Raw genomic sequence first — 15,000 nt, 5'->3', positions numbered from 1 at the left:
GCTCCATAGCTCCATAGCACCAGAGCTCCATAGCTCCATAGCACCAGAGCTCCATAGCTCCATAGCACCAGAGCTCCATAGCTCCATAGCACCAGAGCTCCATAGCTCCATAGCACCAGAGCTCCATAGCTCCATAGCTCCAGGGCTCCATAGCTCCAGGGCTCCATAGCTCCATAGCTCCAGGGCTCCATAGCTCCAGGGCTCCAGGGCTCCATAGCTCCAGGGCTCCAGGGCTCCAGGGCTCCATAGCTCCATACCTCCAGAGCTCCATAGCTCCATAGCACCAGAGCTCCATAGCTCCATAGCACCAGAGCTCCATAGCTCCATAGCACCAGAGCTCCATAGCTCCATAGCACCAGAGCTCCATAGCTCCATAGCTCCAGCCTGGGTGGCTGGTGGCTCCATAGCTCCATACTTCCATAGCTCCAGTCAGAGAGTTGGCTAAAATTGCACTAAGTGCGAAAGCCCATTCATTTACAACGGCGTGTCCACAAGGCGGCGACATTTCCCCGTTACCGGTGGCTGCGCGGCGGGTGAGTGACAGAGCTTATCCGAGCGGCTGGAACTCTGCGCCGGCGTGGTCGAGCGTGAGGCCTCGGCCCTTTGGCTGCCTGGTACCTAAAACACTTCCATTGATCCAGCCTCGGAGGGTGCTGGCTGGTGGCTCCATACCTCCATAGCTCCATACCTCCAGAGCTCCATAGCTCCATAGCACCAGAGCTCCATAGCTCCATAGCACCAGAGCTCCATAGCTCCATAGCACCAGAGCTCCATAGCTCCATAGCACCAGAGCTCCATAGCTCCATAGCACCAGAGCTCCATAGCTCCATAGCTCCATAGCACCAGAGCTCCATAGCACCAGAGCTCCATAGCTCCATAGCACCAGAGCTCCATAGCTCCATAGCACCAGAGCTCCATAGCTCCATAGCTCCAGGGCTCCATAGCTCCAGGGCTCCATAGCTCCATAGCTCCATAGCTCCAGGGCTCCATAGCTCCAGGGCTCCAGGGCTCCATAGCTCCAGGGCTCCAGGGCTCCATAGCTCCATACCTCCAGAGCTCCATAGCTCCATAGCGCCATACTTCCATAGCTCCAGAGCTCCATACTTCCATAGCACCAGAGCTCCATAGCTCCAGAGCTCCATAGCTCCAGCCTGGGTGGCTGGTGGCTCCATAGCTCCATACTTCCATAGCTCCAGTCAGAGAGTTGGCGAAAATTGCACTAAGTGCGAAAGCCCATTCATTTACAACGGCGTGTCCACAAGGCGGCGACATTTCCCCGTTACCGGTGGCTGCGCGGCGGGTGAGTGACAGAGCTTATCCGAGCGGCTGGAACTCTGCGCCGGCGTGGTCGAGCGTGAGGCCTCGGCCCTTTGGCTGCCTGGTACCTAAAACACTTCCATTGATCCAGCCACGGAGGGTGCTGGCTGGTGGCTCCATAGCTCCATACCTCCAGAGCTCCAGAGCTCCATAGCACCAGAGCTCCATAGCTCCATAGCACCAGAGCTCCATAGCACCAGAGCTCCATAGCTCCATAGCACCAGAGCTCCATAGCTCCATAGCACCAGAGCTCCATAGCTCCATAGCACCAGAGCTCCATAGCTCCATAGCACCAGAGCTCCATAGCTCCATAGCACCAGAGCTCCATAGCTCCATAGCACCAGAGCTCCATAGCTCCATAGCACCAGAGCTCCATAGCTCCATAGCACCAGAGCTCCATAGCTCCATAGCACCAGAGCTCCATAGCTCCATAGCACCAGAGCTCCATAGCTCCATAGCTCCAGCCTGGGTGGCTGGTGGCTCCATAGCTCCATACTTCCATAGCTCCAGTCAGAGAGTTGGCTAAAATTGCACTAAGTGCGAAAGCCCATTCATTTACAACGGCGTGTCCACAAGGCGGCGACATTTCCCCGTTACCGGTGGCTGCGCGGCGGGTGAGTGACAGAGCTTATCCGAGCGGCTGGAACTCTGCGCCGGCGTGGTCGAGCGTGAGGCCTCGGCCCTTTGGCTGCCTGGTACCTAAAACACTTCCATTGATCCAGCCACGGAGGGTGCTGGCTGGTGGCTCCATAGCTCCATACCTCCAGAGCTCCAGAGCTCCATAGCACCAGAGCTCCATAGCTCCATAGCACCAGAGCTCCATAGCACCAGAGCTCCATAGCTCCATAGCACCAGAGCTCCATAGCTCCATAGCACCAGAGCTCCATAGCTCCATAGCACCAAGCTCCATAGCTCCATAGCTCCATAGCACCAGAGCTCCATAGCTCCATAGCACCAGAGCTCCATAGCTCCATAGCACCAGAGCTCCATAGCTCCATAGCACCAGAGCTCCATAGCTCCATAGCACCAGAGCTCCATAGCTCCATAGCACCAGAGCTCCATAGCTCCATAGCACCAGAGCTCCATAGCTCCATAGCACCAGAGCTCCATAGCTCCATAGCACCAGAGCTCCATAGCTCCATAGCTCCAGGGCTCCATAGCTCCATAGCTCCAGGGCTCCATAGCTCCAGGGCTCCAGGGCTCCATAGCTCCAGGGCTCCATAGCTCCAGGGCTCCAGGGCTCCATAGCTCCATACCTCCAGAGCTCCATACCTCCAGAGCTCCAGAGCTCCATAGCACCAGAGCTCCATGGCTTCAGAGCTCCATAGCACCATAGCTCCATACCTCCAGAGCTCCAGGGCTCCATAGCTCCATAGCTCCATAGCTCCATAGCTCCATACCTCCAGAGCTCCATAGCACCAGAGCTCCATGGCTCCATAGCTCCAGCCTGGGTGGCTGGTGGCTCCATAGCTCCATACTTCCATAGCTCCAGTCAGAGAGTTGGCGAAAATTGCACTAAGTGCGAAAGCCCATTCATTTACAACGGCGTGTCCGCCAGGCGGCGACATTTCCCCGTTACCGGTGGCTGCGCGGCGGGTGAGAGTGACAGAGCTTATCCGAGCGGCTGGAACTCTGCGCCGGCGTGGTCGAGCGGCTGGCCTCGGTAGTTGAGGTACCAGGGGTGGGGCGGGGAGCTCCAGGCGGGTCTTGTGAGAGAGTGAAGCCGAGCGGCTGGAACTCTCGGCCGGCCTGGTCGAGCGGCTGGCCTCGGTAGTTGAGGTACCAGGGGCGGGCTGGGGAGCTCCAGGCGGGGCTTGTGAGAGAGTGAAGCCGAGCGGCTGGAACTCTGGGCCGGCCTGGTCGAGCGGCTGGCCTCGGTAGTTGAGGTACCAGGGGTGGGCTGGGGAGCTCCAGGCGGGGCTTGTGAGAGAGTGTAGCCGAGCGGCTGGAACTCTGGGCCGGCGTGGTTGAGCAGCATGCCCGCGGAGGTGGCTCTTCCATAGGCAGGGAGGGTGCTGGAGCTCCACACTTCCATAGGCAGGGAGGGTGCTGGAGCTCCACACTTCCATAGGCAGGGAGGGTGCTGGAGCTCCACACTTCCATAGGCAGGGAGGGTGCTGGAGCTCCACACTTCCATAGGCAGGGAGGGTGCTGGAGCTCCACACTTCCATAGGCAGGGAGGGTGCTGGAGCTCCACACTTCCATAGGCAGGGAGGGTGCTGGCACATCCACACTTCCAGCCACGGAGGCTGGCACTTCCACCTTGCTTGCTAAGTCGGCGTGATCTTGCCCAAAAAAGTCCCTCCTCACCTCCAGCTGGAAGTGGAAAAAAATCCTCCACCTGCTTGGCCGAGGTTCTGGAAGCCAGCAGCTCGCAGAATGTTGCCAAAGTTTCACTGGAAGGAAAAGAAAAGAGAAGACCGAGTGCGCATTTCACCTACCGCCGAATGTCCCACAAGAGGGAAGTGTCACTCCGTCGCAGAATCTGCGCCGACGCACTCGGCACCCTTCGAATTTATGGTGCCGGTGCGGGTGTTCTGGGTGCAAAAAGGCCGCCCAAGTGGTAGAAAAAAATCAGACTTCGTCTCTTAGGTCGAAATTAATGCCAAGTTTTGAAATGCGCTGGCAGGGGTGGACCAGGGCCCGTTAGAAGTGCTTAGGCGAGGTCCTGGAAGCCTAACCCGGCGTGATCTTGTGCAAAAAGCCGCTGCTGAGCTCCAGCTGGAAGTGTAAAAAGAACCGGGCTGGATCAAAAAAAGAACCGGGCGGCCCGTTAAAATTGCTTAGCCGAGGTCCTGGAACCCTAACCCGGCCGTGATCTTGTGCAAAAAGCCGCTGCTGAGCTCCAGCTGGAAGTGTAAAAAGAACCGGGCTGGTTCAAAAAAAGAACCGGGCGACCCGTTAGAAGTGCTTAGCCGAGGTCCTGGAAGCCTAACCCGGCGTGATCTTGTGCAAATAGCCGCTGCCGAGCTCCAGCTGGAAGTGTGAAAAGAACCGGGCTGGATAAAAAAAAGAACCGGGCTGGATCAAAAAAGAACCGGGCGACCCGTTAAAATTGCTTAGCCGAGGTCCTGGAAGCCTAACACGGCGTGTTCTTGTGCAAAAAACCGCTCCCGAGCTCCAGCTGGAAGTGTAAAAAGAACCGGGCTGGATAAAAAAAAGAACCGGGCTGGATCAAAAAAGAACCGGGCGACCCGTTAAAATTGCTTAGCCGAGGTCCTGGAAGCCTAACACGGCGTGATCTTGTGCAAAAAGCCGCTCCCGAGCTCCAGCTGGAAGTGTAAAAAGAACCGGGCTGGATAAAAAAAGAACCGGGCTGGATCAAAAAAGAACCGGGCGACCCGTTAAAATTGCTTAGCCGAGGTCCTGGAAGCCTAACACGGCGTGTTCTTGTGCAAAGAAGCCGCTCCCAAGCTCCAGCTGGAAGTGTAAAAAGAACCGGGCTGGATAAAAAAAAGAACCGGGCTGGATCAAAAAAGAACCGGGCGACCCGTTAAAATTGCTTAGCCGAGGTCCTGGAAGCCTAACACGGCGTGATCTTGTGCAAAAAGCCGCTCCCGAGCTCCAGCTGGAAGTGTAAAAAGAACCGGGCTGGATAAAAAAAGAACCGGGCTGGATAAAAAAAAGAACCGGGCGACCCGTTAAAATTGCTTAGCCGAGGTCCTGGAAGCCTAACACGGCGTGTTCTTGTGCAAAAAGCCGCTCCCGAGCTCCAGCTGGAAGTGTAAGAAAGAACCAGGCTGGATAAAAAAAAGAACCGGGCTGGATCAAAAAAGAACCGGGCGACCCGTTAAAATTGCTTAGCCGAGGTCCTGGAAGCCTAACACGGCGTGATCTTGTGCAAAAAGCCGCTCCCGAGCTCCAGCTGGAAGTGTAAAAAAGAACCGGGCTGGATAAAGAAAAGAACCGGGCTGGATAAAAAAAAGAACCGGGCGACCCGTTAAAATTGCTTAGCCGAGGTCCTGGAAGCCTAACACGGCGTGATCTTGTGCAAAAAGCCGCTCCCGAGCTCCAGCTGGAAGTGTAAAAAGAACCAGGCTGGATAAAAAAAAGAACCGGGCTGGATCAAAATAAGAACCGGGCGACCCGTTAAAATTGCTTAGCCGAGGTCCTGGAAGCCTAACACGGCGTGTTCTTGTGCAAAAAGCCGCTCCCGAGCTCCAGCTGGAAGTGTAAAAAGAACCAGGCTGGATAAAAAAAAGAACCGGGCTGGTTCAAAAAAGAACCGGGCAACCCGTTAAAATTGCTTAGCCGAGGTCCTGGAAGCCTAACACGGCGTGTTCTTGTGCAAAAAGCCGCTCCCGAGCTCCAGCTGGAAGTGTAAAAAGAACCAGGCTGGATAAAAAAAAGAACCGGGCTGGATCAAAAAAGAACCGGGCGACCCGTTAAAATTGCTTAGCCGAGGTCCTGGAAGCCTAACACGGCGTGTTCTTGTGCAAAAAGCCGCTCCCGAGCTCCAGCTGGAAGTGTAAAAAGAACCAGGCTGGATAAGAAAAAGAACCGGGCTGGTTCAAAAAAGAACCGGGCAACCCGTTAAAATTGCTTAGCCGAGGTCCTGGAAGCCTAACACGGCGTGATCTTGTGCAAAAAGCCGCTCCCGAGCTCCAGCTGGAAGTGTAAAAAGAACCGGGCTGGATAAAAAAAGAACCGGGCTGGATAAAAAAAAAGAACCGGGCGACCCGTTAAAATTGCTTAGCCGAGGTCCTGGAAGCCTAACACGGCGTGATCTTGTGCAAAAAGCCGCTCCCGAGCTCCAGCTGGAAGTGTAAAAAGAACCAGGCTGGATAAAAAAAAGAACCGGGCTGGATCAAAAAAGAACCGGGCGACCCGTTAAAATTGCTTAGCCGAGGTCCTGGAAGCCTAACACGGCGTGTTCTTGTGCAAAAAGCCGCTCCCGAGCTCCAGCTGGAAGTGTAAAAAGAACCAGGCTGGATAAAAAAAAGAACCGGGCTGGATCAAAAAAGAACCGGGCGACCCGTTAAAATTGCTTAGCCGAGGTCCTGGAAGCCTAACACGGCGTGTTCTTGTGCAAAAAGCCGCTCCCGAGCTCCAGCTGGAAGTGTAAAAAGAACCAGGCTGGATAAAAAAAAGAACCGGGCTGGATCAAAAAAGAACCGGGCGACCCGTTAAAATTGCTTAGCTGAGGTCCTGGAAGCCTAACACGGCGTGATCTTGTGCAAAAAGCCGCTCCCGAGCTCCAGCTGGAAGTGTAAAAAGAACCGGGCTGGATAAAAAAAAAGAACCGGGCTGGTTCAAAAAAGAACCGGGCAACCCGTTAAAATTGCTTAGCCGAGGTCCTGGAAGCCTAACCCGGCGTGATCTTGCCCGAAAGTCGGCCTCTATACTTCCATTTTAGGTACCAGGGGCTATTAGTGTACTTGGTCCCACTAGTCAGTGTACTCATCCAGTTACCCCCCGTTTTCCAAAACACCATCGGCACGTATAAGGGGGGGACTCTTGAGAGAGATGAGGTATATGGCAGCGCAACACCAATCCGCTCCGCGCTGGTTCCCATGTCGGCTACGGATGAATAAAACCAGCCTGTCCCCCCTGGAGCTCACGAGACACGGAATTTTTTCTAAGTGCCAACGGCTCTTCCGAGCAAACGTGTCCGCTCCGGCTGGTTCCCCCGTCGGCCTCGAATGACGAAAAATGCCGGTCTCCGCCCGGAGCTCATGACAAACGAAAAATTTTCTAAGTGCCAACGGCACTAGCGAGCGAATGTGTCCGCTCGGCGCTGGTTCCCGGGTCGAACCCGGAAGACGAAAAACGCCGCTCTCCGCCCGGAGCTCATGACAAACGAAAAATTTTCTAAGTGCCAACGGCACTAGCGAGCGAATGTGTCCGCTCGGCGCTGGTTCCCGGGTCGAACCCGGAAGACGAAAAACGCCGCTCTCCGCCCGGAGCTCATGACAAACGAAAAATTTTCTAAGTGCCAACGGCACTAGCGAGCGAATGTGTCCGCTCGGCGCTGGTTCCCGGGTCGAACCCGGAAGACGAAAAACGCCGCTCTCCGCCCGGAGCTCATGACAAACGAAAAATTTTCTAAGTGCCAACGGCACTAGCGAGCGAATGTGTCCGCTCGGCGCTGGTTCCCGGGTCGAACCCGGAAGACGAAAAACGCCGCTCTCCGCCCGGAGCTCATGACAAACGAAAAATTTTCTAAGTGCCAACGGCACTAGCGAGCGAATGTGTCCGCTCGGCGCTGGTTCCCGGGTCGAACCCGGAAGACAAAAAACGCCGGTCTCCGCCCGGAGCTCATGACAAACGAAAAATTTTCTAAGTGCCAACGGCACTAGCGAGCGAATGTGTCCGCTCGGCGCTGGTTCCCGGGTCGAACCCGGAAGACGAAAAACGCCGCTCTCCGCCCGGAGCTCATGACAAACGAAAAATTTTCTAAGTGCCAACGGCACTTGCGAGCGAATGTGTCCGCTCGGCGCTGGTTCCCGGGTCGGACCCGGAAGACGAAAAACGCCGGTCTCCGCCCGGAGCTCATGACAAACGAAAAATTTTCTAAGTGCCAACGGCACTAGCGAGCGAATGTGTCCGCTCGGCGCTGGTTCCCGGGTCGGACCCGGAAGACGAAAAACGCCGGTCCTCGCCTGGAGGTCCCAGCAAAATCGGCGAAAAAACGACTAAGTGTCAACTTTCGAAAAAACGACTAAGTGCCCACGGCTCTGCGGGGCTTGTGAGTCCGCCCCGCGCCGGTTCGGTGGTCGGCCTCAAAAAGCAAAAAATCAGCCTCTCTCCCTGGAGCTCACCTCGAGGTACCAGGGGGTGAGGTACCCGGGCTAAGGTGCAGTACCTTTTTTGGTCTTCAGGTGCGCCAGAGTACAATGAAATGGTCCCAGTAGTCAGTGTACTCATCGACTTTCCCCCCGTTTTCCAAAGCACCTCGTTTACGAGTATGGAGGAGATGGTGCTGGTCTCCCCACGGCGTCGGACACGCCGTCCTCGACAGCACAAGGTCGGATAGAAGACCTGGAAAGCGCCGTGGCACGCGCTGGAGGTGGGCACTTTGGCGAAAAAACGACTAAGTGTCAACTTTCGAAAAAACGACTAAGTGTCAACTTTCGAAAAAACGGCTAAGTGTCAACTTTCGAAAAAACGACTAAGTGTCACCTCTCTGAAAAAATGGCAAAGTGTCGCCTCTCTGAAATTTTTCTAAGTGCCCACGGCTCTGCGGGCTCGTGCATCCGAGCCGCGCCGGTTCTGCAACCGGCCTAGAATGACGAAAAATAACGGTCTCCTCCTGGAGCTCACAGCCAATTGTGGCGAAAAAGTGGCAAAGTGCCCACGGCCCTGCCGAGCTTTGGCGTCCGCTCAGCGCCGGTGCCGCAGTCGGCCTCGAATGACGAAAAATGACGGTCTCCTCCTGGAGCTCACAGCCAACTTGGCAAAAAGTTTCTAAGTGCCCACGGCCCTGCCGAGCTTTGGCGTCCGCCCAGCGCCGGTTCCGCAGTCGGCCTCGAATGACGAAAAATAACGGTCTCCTCCTGGAGCTCACAGCCAACTTGGCAAAAAGTTTCTAAGTGCCCACGGCCCTGCCGAGCTTTGGCGTCCGCTCAGCGCCGGTTCCGCAGTCGGCCTCGAATGACGAAAAATAACGGTCTCCTCCTGGAGCTCACAGCCAACTTGGCAAAAAGTTTCTAAGTGCCCACGGCCCTGCCGAGCTTTGGCGTCCGCCCAGCGCCGGTTCCGCAGTCGGCCTCGAATGACGAAAAATAACGGTCTCCTCCTGGAGCTCACAGCCAACTTGGCAAAAAGTTTCTAAGTGCCCACGGCCCTGCCGAGCTTTGGCGTCCGCTCAGCGCCGGTTCCGCAGTCGGCCTCGAATGACGAAAAATAACGGTCTCCTCCTGGAGCTCACAGCCAACTTGGCAAAAAGTTTCTAAGTGCCCACGGCCCTGCCGAGCTTTGGCGTCCGCCCAGCGCCGGTTCCGCAGTCGGCCTCGAATGACGAAAAATAACGGTCTCCTCCTGGAGCTCACAGCCAACTTGGCAAAAAGTTTCTAAGTGCCCACGGCCCTGCCGAGCTTTGGCGTCCGCCCAGCGCCGGTTCCGCAGTCGGCCTCGAATGACGAAAAATAACGGTCTCCTCCTGGAGCTCACAGCCAACTTGGCAAAAAGTTTCTAAGTGCCCACGGCCCTGCCGAGCTTTGGCGTCCGCCCAGCGCCGGTTCCGCAGTCGGCCTCGAATGACGAAAAATAACGGTCTCCTCCTGGAGCTCACAGCCAACTTGGCAAAAAGTTTCTAAGTGCCCACGGCCCTGCCGAGCTTTGGCGTCCGCCCAGCGCCGGTTCCGCAGTCGGCCTCGAATGACGAAAAATAACGGTCTCCTCCTGGAGCTCACAGCCAACTTGGCAAAAAGTTTCTAAGTGCCCACGGCCCTGCCGAGCTTTGGCGTCCGCCCAGCGCCGGTTCCGCAGTCGGCCTCGAATGACGAAAAATAACGGTCTCCTCCTGGAGCTCACAGCCAACTTGGCAAAAAGTTTCTAAGTGCCCACGGCCCTGCCGAGCTTTGGCGTCCGCCCAGCGCCGGTTCCGCAGTCGGCCTCGAATGACGAAAAATAACGGTCTCCTCCTGGAGCTCACAGCCAACTTGGCAAAAAGTTTCTAAGTGCCCACGGCCCTGCCGAGCTTTGGCGTCCGCCCAGCGCCGGTTCCGCAGTCGGCCTCGAATGACGAAAAATAACGGTCTCCTCCTGGAGCTCACAGCCAACTTGGCAAAAAGTTTCTAAGTGCCCACGGCCCTGCCGAGCTTTGGCGTCCGCCCAGCGCCGGTTCCGCAGTCGGCCTCGAATGACGAAAAATAACGGTCTCCTCCTGGAGCTCACAGCCAACTTGGCAAAAAGTTTCTAAGTGTCACATCTCTCAAAAAACGGCTAAGTGTCGACTTTCGAAAAAACGGCAAAGTGTCACATCTCTGAAAAAACGGCTAAGTGTCGACTTTCGAAAAAACGGCTAAGTGTCAACTTTCGAAAAAACGGCTAAGTGTCGCCTCTCTGAAAAAACGGCAAAGTGTCAACTTTCGAAAAAACGACAGAGTGTCGCCTCTCTGAAAAAACGACTAAGTGTCGACTCTGAGAAAATGGCAAAGTGCCCACGGCTCTGCGGGCTCGTGCATCCGACCCGCGCCGGTTCCCCAGCCGGCCTGATATAAGGCAAAACCAGCCTCTCCGCCTGGAGCTCAGAGCCAACTTGGCGAATATTTTCTAAGTGCCCACGGCTCTGCGTGGCTACGGCGTCTGCCCAGCGCCGGTTCCTGGGTCGAACCCCGAGGACGAGGAATGCCGGTCTCCGCCTGGAGGTCCCAGCTTAATCGGCGAAAATTTTCTAAGTGCCCACGGCTCTGCCGGGCTCGTGCATCCGACCCGCGCCGGTTCCCCAGCCGGCCTGAAATAAGGCAAAACCAGGCTCTCCCCCTGGAGCTCAGAGCCAATTGTGGCGAAAAAACGACTAAGTGTCAACTTTCGAAAAAACGACTAAGTGTCAACTTTCCAAAAAAACGGCTAAGTGTCGACTTTCGAAAAAACGGCTAAGTGTCAACTTTCGAAAAAACGACTAAGTGTCGCCTCTGAAAAAACGACTAAGTGTCGCCTCTCTGAAAAAACGACTAAGTGCCCACGGCTCTGCGGGGCTTGTGAGTCCGCCCCGCGCCGGTTCGGCGGTCGGCCTCAAAAAGCGAAAAATCAGCCTCTCTCCCTGGAGCTCACCAAAAATTTGTCGAAATTTTTCTAAGTTCTCCTCGAGGTACCAGGGGGTGAGGTACCCGGGCTAAGGTGCAGTACCTTTTTTGGTCTTCAGGTGCGCCAGAGTACAATGAAATGGTCCCAGTAGTCAGTGTACTCATCGACTTTCCCCCCGTTTTCCAAAGCACCCCGTTTACGAATATGGAGGAGATGGTGCTGGTCTCCCCACGGCGTCGGACACGCCGTCCTCGACAGCACAAGGTCGGATAGAAGACCTGAAAAGCGCCGTGGCACGCGCTGGAGGTGTCACTGTGGCGAAAAAGTGACTAAGTGTCAACTTTCGAAAAAACGGCTAAGTGTCAACTTTCGAAAAAACGGCTAAGTGTCAACTTTCGAAAAAACGGCTAAGTGTCACCTCTCTGAAAAAACGGCAAAGTGTCAACTTTCGAAAAAACGACTAAGTGTCAACTTTCGAAAAAACGACTAAGTGTCACCTCTCTGAAAAAATGGCAAAGTGTCAACTGCGAATGTGGTGGTGCATGGAAGGAAGTGGAGGACGGCCGCCTCCTTAAACACAGGCCGGAGAGGAGCGTCAGGGCCAGGCTCCTCAAACATGGACCGAGTGTCGCCCTTAACACAGACCAAGGGGAGGACGGCCGCCTCCTTAAACACAGGCCGGAGAGGAGCGTCAGGGCCAGGCTCCTCAAACATGGACCGAGTGTCGCCCTTAACACAGACCAAGGGGAGGACGGCCGCCTCCTTAAACACAGGCCGGAGAGGAGCGTCAGGGCCAGGCTCCTCAAACATGGACCGAGTGTCGCCCTTAACACAGACCAAGGGGAGGACGGCCGCCTCCTTAAACACAGGCCGGAGAGGAGCGTCAGGGCCAGGCTCCTCAAACATGGACAGAGTGTCGCCCTTAACACAGACCAAGGGGAGGACGGCCGCCTCCTTAAACACAGGCCGGAGAGGAGCGTCAGGGCCAGGCTCCTCAAACATGGACCGAGTGTCGCCCTTAACACAGACCAAGGGGAGGACGGCCGCCTCCTTAAACACAGGCCGGAGAGGAGCGTCAGGGCCAGGCTCCTCAAACATGGACAGAGTGTCGCCCTTAACACGGACCAAGGGGAGGACGGCCGCCTCCTTAAACACAGGCCGGAGAGGAGCGTCAGGGCCAGGCTCCTCAAACATGGACCGAGTGTCGCCCTTAACACGGACCAAGGGGAGGACGGCCGCCTCCTTAAACACAGGCCGGAGAGGAGCGTCAGGGCCAGGCTCCTCAAACATGGACCGAGTGTCGCCCTTAACACAGACCAAGGGGAGGACGGCCGCCTCCTTAAACACAGGCCGGAGAGGAGCGTCAGGGCCAGGCTCCTCAAACATGGACCGAGTGTCGCCCTTAACACGGACCAAGGGGAGGACGGCCGCCTCCTTAAACACAGGCCGGAGAGGAGCGTCAGGGCCAGGCTCCTCAAACATGGACCGAGTGTCGCCCTTAACACGGACCAAGGGGAGGACGGCCGCCTCCTTAAACACAGGCCGGAGAGGAGCGTCAGGGCCAGGCTCCTCAAACATGGACAGAGTGTCGCCCTTAACACAGACCAAGCGGAGGACGGCCGCCTCCCTAAATACAGGCCGAACCGGAGCGCGAGTGTCGCTCCTTAAACACGGACCGAGTGGAGGACGGCCGCCTCCTTAAACACAGGCCGAACAAAATGACACAAAGTGTCAACTGCGAATGTTGTCCATCCAAGGAAGGAGCGTGATGCCCGGCCGGCTCCTTAAACACAGGCCGAGAGTCGCCCCGGACGGTCCGCCTCGCGGCGCCCGTCTGCTCGGATAAAATGACACAAAGTGTCAACTACGAATGTTGTCCATCCAAGGAGGGAGCGTGATGCCCGGCCGGCTCCGAAAACACAGGCCGAGAGTCGCCCCGGACGGTCCGCCTCGCGGCGCCCGTCTGCTCGGATAAAATGACACAAAGTGTCAACTGCGAATGTTGTCCATCCAAGGAAGGAGCGTGATGCCCGGCCGGCTCCTTAAACACAGGCCGAGAGTCGCCCCGGACGGTCCGCCTCGCGGCGCCCGCCCGATCGGATAAAATGACACAAAGTGTCAACTACGAATGTTGTCCATCCAAGGAAGGAGCGTGATGCCCGGCCGGCTCCTTAAACACAGGCCGAGAGTCGCCCCGGACGGTCGCCTCGCGGCGCCCGTCTGCTCGGATAAAATGACACAAAGTGTCAACTACGAATGTTGTCCATCCAAGGAGGGAGCGTGATGCCCGGCCGGCTCCGAAAACACAGGCCGAGAGTCGCCCCGGACGGTCCGCCTCGCGGCGCCCGTCTGCTCGGATAAAATGACACAAAGTGTCAACTGCGAATGTTGTCCATCCAAGGAAGGAGCGTGATGCCCGGCCGGCTCCTTAAACACAGGCCGAGAGTCGCCCCGGACGGTCCGCCTCGCGGCGCCCGCCCGCTCGGATAAAATGACACAAAGTGTCAACTACGAATGTTGTCCATCCAAGGAAGGAGCGTGATGCCCGGCCGGCTCCTTAAACACAGGCCGAGAGTCGCCCCGGACGGTCCGCCTCTCGAGGCGCCCGCCCGCTCGGATAAAATGACACAAAGTGTCAACTACGAATGTTGTCCATCCAAGGAGGGAGCGTGATGCCCGGCCGGCTCCGAAAACACAGGCCGAGAGTCGCCCCGGACGGTCCGCCTCGCGGCGCCCGTCTGCTCGGATAAAATGACACAAAGTGTCAACTACGAATGTTGTCCATCCAAGGAGGGAGCGTGAGGCCCGGCCGGCTCCGAAAACACAGGCCGAGAGTCGCCCCGGACGGTCCGCCTCTCGAGGCGCCCGCCCGCTCGGATAAAATGACACAAAGTGTCAACTACGAATGTTGTCCATCCAAGGAGGGAGCGTGATGCCCGGCCGGCTCCGAAAACACAGGCCGAGATTCGACCCCGGACGGGCCGTCTTCTCCCGGCGCCCGCCCGCGTACGCCCCCCATCCCCGGTCGCCCGTCTGCTCCCGGCGGGCCTCCGAGTACCCCCTCACCCAACTGACCGACTGGCACTCATGACCCGCCTTGGTAGGGCCCCCATCGGCCTCGGCTCGTCCGACGTCGGGTGGACGGTTCCTACCCACTGCGGGTCGCACTCTAGCGCCCCGGCCGCCGCGTGAGCGTGCGCTCCCCGCGCCGCCCCGCAGGCCCCGGCGCGACCGTACTGCGGCGAGACCGAGACGACCCGGTTTGGCATCCATCCCACCTAGCCACGATCCACGGAGGCCGAGCGAGCGGCTGAGTGTCGGGCGCCGCGCGTGCGAGCGTCCGCCGGCCGCGCCGGTCCTTCCGCGAATGTCGTTTCTCAAACCCTCCGGCTTGATAGCGGCGGCACCACGGGAAGCCGTCCACACACACCGTCCGACCTCTATCCGAAAAGCCTTCCCGACCAACCGCGGTCGCGGGGGCGTCTGTCGCTCCGCATCGGGGGGGCGTATGGCTTCCGCGCTACGCGCTGCGGGCTCGGGGGGGCCGCAACGGCTGAGTCTGACTCGGCCGGGGCGCAGCTTCCCTCCCGGCAGTCAGCAATAGTGCCGATCGCGCCTGCCACCAGCCCCCTCCCCGACGGGTTCGTCGGCGCCGGCTGGCCGCCGTCCGCCTTCGTTCCCCGAGGGTTCCCAACCAGCGCCGATCCAACTCCGCATCCTGGCCGCACGCAGTGCGTGCCTCGCGCGGGTAAGTCGCCGGCGCAGCGCCGCAGCTCCCGACCCCCGCGTACGGGAATAGTTGAGGGCCTCAGCGGGCCGCACCGACCGAGTCCGACTCGGGCCGGGGCGCAGATTCCCGCTTGGGTGACCGAACGTTCTCTGCTCGGGCCGGAGGGCCGACGCCCGTCCCCCCCCGTCGTCCCCCACGGACCGCCTCCGAGGCCACTTCGCACGGCTCATCCTCGGCTCCCTACCAATGCTTAATCGATGGGG

Source organism: Syngnathus leptorhynchus, unplaced genomic scaffold (genome assembly GCF_054491065.1).
Source record: "Syngnathus leptorhynchus isolate UIUO unplaced genomic scaffold, UIUO_Slep HiC_scaffold_324, whole genome shotgun sequence".
NCBI lineage: Eukaryota > Metazoa > Chordata > Actinopteri > Syngnathiformes > Syngnathidae > Syngnathus > Syngnathus leptorhynchus.
Note: the sequence above shows the minus strand (reverse complement) of the source record.